We start from the raw sequence: 3,458 nt of genomic DNA on the forward strand, positions 1-3,458 counted from the left end.
TGATAATCGAATAACGTAAATGATTTGAAAACTATATAGTTATCGATGTATAGCATGGTAATAGTGCTGAAGAGTTGTCATGAATAGTATGAAAATGAGGAAAAGTGGCTGTATGTATGATGGGTATAGATGATGCTATTGAAGAAAGAACTGTAAGAAAAGAAAACAAGTAACATGGAGAATTTGTCCTCCGGCTGTCCCTGGCAGTGTCGAGCTAGTGGAACAGTGGTGAAAGCATGACAGTCGAGCGAATAGTTGTCATCATCGAATCATAGGTGGCCGCGGTTGGTTGAATCGGAAGCAGCACAAAAGCTTCAACAAATAAAGACCCAATTTTACGTTTGCTGAATTAGAACCAGAGATTCATAAGTGAACCTCTTGAACGCGTCCTGTTACACCAACTGTCCTCAGATAGAAGTGTTTCATATTTTTATTAGCAGTTAATTCCAAACCCGTCCCAAGACAACTTGACCATAGCAAGTGTGCAGAATACTTGAAAATTACCCTCAGAAATTACAACTCTTTTTACAACATGCCAAAATGACGTCCACTTTCTAAATCTTCAACTTACAATCACCCAACTACATTTCACTTTTAACTTTTTTCCAAAAGCAAAAGATATGCAACCATCTGATATTTTCGGTAAGTGTAACTAGTGTCTTTTTAATATTAAACTTATTTTGCAAATTTATTAAGCATATTTCAAATAAATTAATGTATGTATAACTAATCTTTCCATACAAATATCTTCAGTTTCTTCAACTTTCACAAATATATAAAATAATATTTACGAAGGGATAGTTCTGTTATTTTAGACGTTTGAAAAATTTTAAATAATGCTCAAAATGATTTATCTCATAGTTAAAAATGCTTTTTTTAATTAAAAAAATTTCTATAAGCAACACTATTAATGCTCAATAATCGGGTCATTTTTTTATCAAGAAATCAGCTATAATTATAAATTCATTACTGTTTAAAGCATATAACCTTTCCATCATAACATCAAATACCTTTAATTCTATATTCTTATTATTTTTTTCATTATTCCTCTTCTTTATCAGTGTATTTATTAAAATTTATGATTGTCAAAACCTTTCTGATATATCCATTGGTATGAAATGAATTTAAAATGCTTCTTATTTTGCAATAAATTTGGTCAACGTCTAAGTATATGAATAAATTGTATTTGAAACAAATTTTTATTGTATTTTGAGTTAACAAAAATAAATCCAACTTTTTGGATCTTCAGGATTTAGGACTGATGTCAGATATATTTTGCATACTAAAATTTATCATTAATTAGAAATTTGCATTTACTTTTTGCAAATATTTCAGAAGCTTAAATTGCATCAATCGCTTTTTGAAATCATATTTGGAAGACAAAGGTTGAATGTAATTGCAATCACACAAACTGCAAAAGCTTTTCCTATAGATGAATGCCCATTGCAATTATTGCTTAAAATTAAGATAAAATTTATTGACTAAAAAAATAAAATATAACAGCATCAATTTGAAACAACACAAAAGATTCATGTAAGAAATTTGATTATTTATTTTACTTCAATTAAGAATAAATTGAAAATCTTACTGGATATAAATGTAATGAAGCATTTGATGAAACTTTTCACTTCAAAAACAAAATATTTATGACTTTTAAACTTTTTAAAAACATTAATATAAGTTTATTAAATGTTGCTATAGTAGCTGTTTTTGCGATTAGCTTTTTGTAAAAATTTTTTATAAGTTTCACCAGTGTCTTCATATGAATAACATACTCAATTTATTGTTCAGAATGGATTGGGGAAAAAATAAAGTAAAAGTTTTTGTATATATATATATAGGTAATGCAAACATTTTAATAAATTTTTTACAAATATGAAAGATAAACAGACATTCATGTCAGTTATTACGTTTGAAATTTTGGTTAAAGTGATATATACATATATATATATAAGTAAAATCATCTTGTAGCATATTGGAGCATAAATAATATTTTCTTTATTACTTTCTCTTGGAGAGAAAAATTTTAAGCAAAATTAAGCATTATTATATTCCAAAACTATTTTATGAAAATGGTAAGAGTGATAAGAATAATATATGAAAATAAGAAGCTTCATCATAAAAGGAAAGTTACAATTCAATTCAAGTGCTTCAATTGAACATCAAAACTAGTTCAACTGATTCAACAGACAAAGATAATTTTCTCTTTCTACCATCCCACAATGTATTTTATTCATATCGGCAATGGCCAATTACAGGCCTCAGAATTCTGTTATTAAGTCCAGTGAGTAACTTTGTGAATAACGTCAATTTTTAAATTGTTTACCCGTTTTTAACATGTAATCCGTTATAATTTCATTGACCAAATAACCAAAAATTTATATGCTATCTGTCTTTTCTTCACTGTGACAATCTTTAAATGTATTTCTACCAAAAATTATTTACTGCCTTTCTCAATGGTTGCATTTCATGTACTTCTAAGTTTATTTAAATAAATGTTCAGCAATAACGCATTCCAATACAGCCTACAATTCATAGAACAGATGTGGATATTTTAATCACCTCTATTTATATAACAGTAAATTATTTAAAAAAAAATTAACAAAATATACATATATTAAGCATAAAAATAAAATATGGGTGTAATTATTTGTTAATTATAAGTTAATGAACTTTAAGCATAAGAATAGATATGAAAAATATATACAAAATATAACTCTGTGAAGTTGTTAATAATTAAAAATAAACGTTTAATAAAGGAAGTAATGAAAGTGCTTCACATAAGAATTGTAATCCTACGCGCTGAGGGTGTGAGAAGAAATGCAATTGCACAACATTGAATAATAAAACTTGTTGATAGCTTTAAACCATGCATATATACAACTTTCCTAATGCATTGCTTATATTCGATGCAATAAAAAAGCGCACTACAGTTCCATTGAATTTATTTTATATGTTCTAAAACTGCATTAAATTAAATGCATGAATAACAAAATTATAACCTTAATAGATACTTATATTTCATCATCTATGAAGATAGATTTAATACTTCAGATAAGTATTATGATCATATGTATTAATTATATGGGCTTTGGTATGATAATGTTTAATAAAGTAGTTTCATAAATTGCAAATTTTTTTAAAATAAGTTTATTGCTATAATATAGATAAAAATAAAAAGATTTCATATCTAATTAAGTAAATGATTTTACAAGTGCTGAATATACTTTTTATAATATATCATATTAATTATTTAAAGTTTATCCAAAATAATAATTATCACGTCTGCTAATATTAGATTTTAATTTTTTGAGACATAATAAGCATAACTTATTTGTTCCGGAGAGGCTTCCCAAAAAGTAGGGAGGTGATTTTAAGCTGGGATTGGTTAAAAATTTAACTATTCCGTCCAGAAAATAGCCATTCTTTAAACGTTTCCACTACAGGTTAAGAAAATG

This window comes from Trichinella spiralis (assembly GCF_000181795.1).
Source record: "Trichinella spiralis strain ISS 195 chromosome Unknown Scfld6168, whole genome shotgun sequence".
Taxonomy (NCBI): domain Eukaryota; kingdom Metazoa; phylum Nematoda; class Enoplea; order Trichinellida; family Trichinellidae; genus Trichinella; species Trichinella spiralis.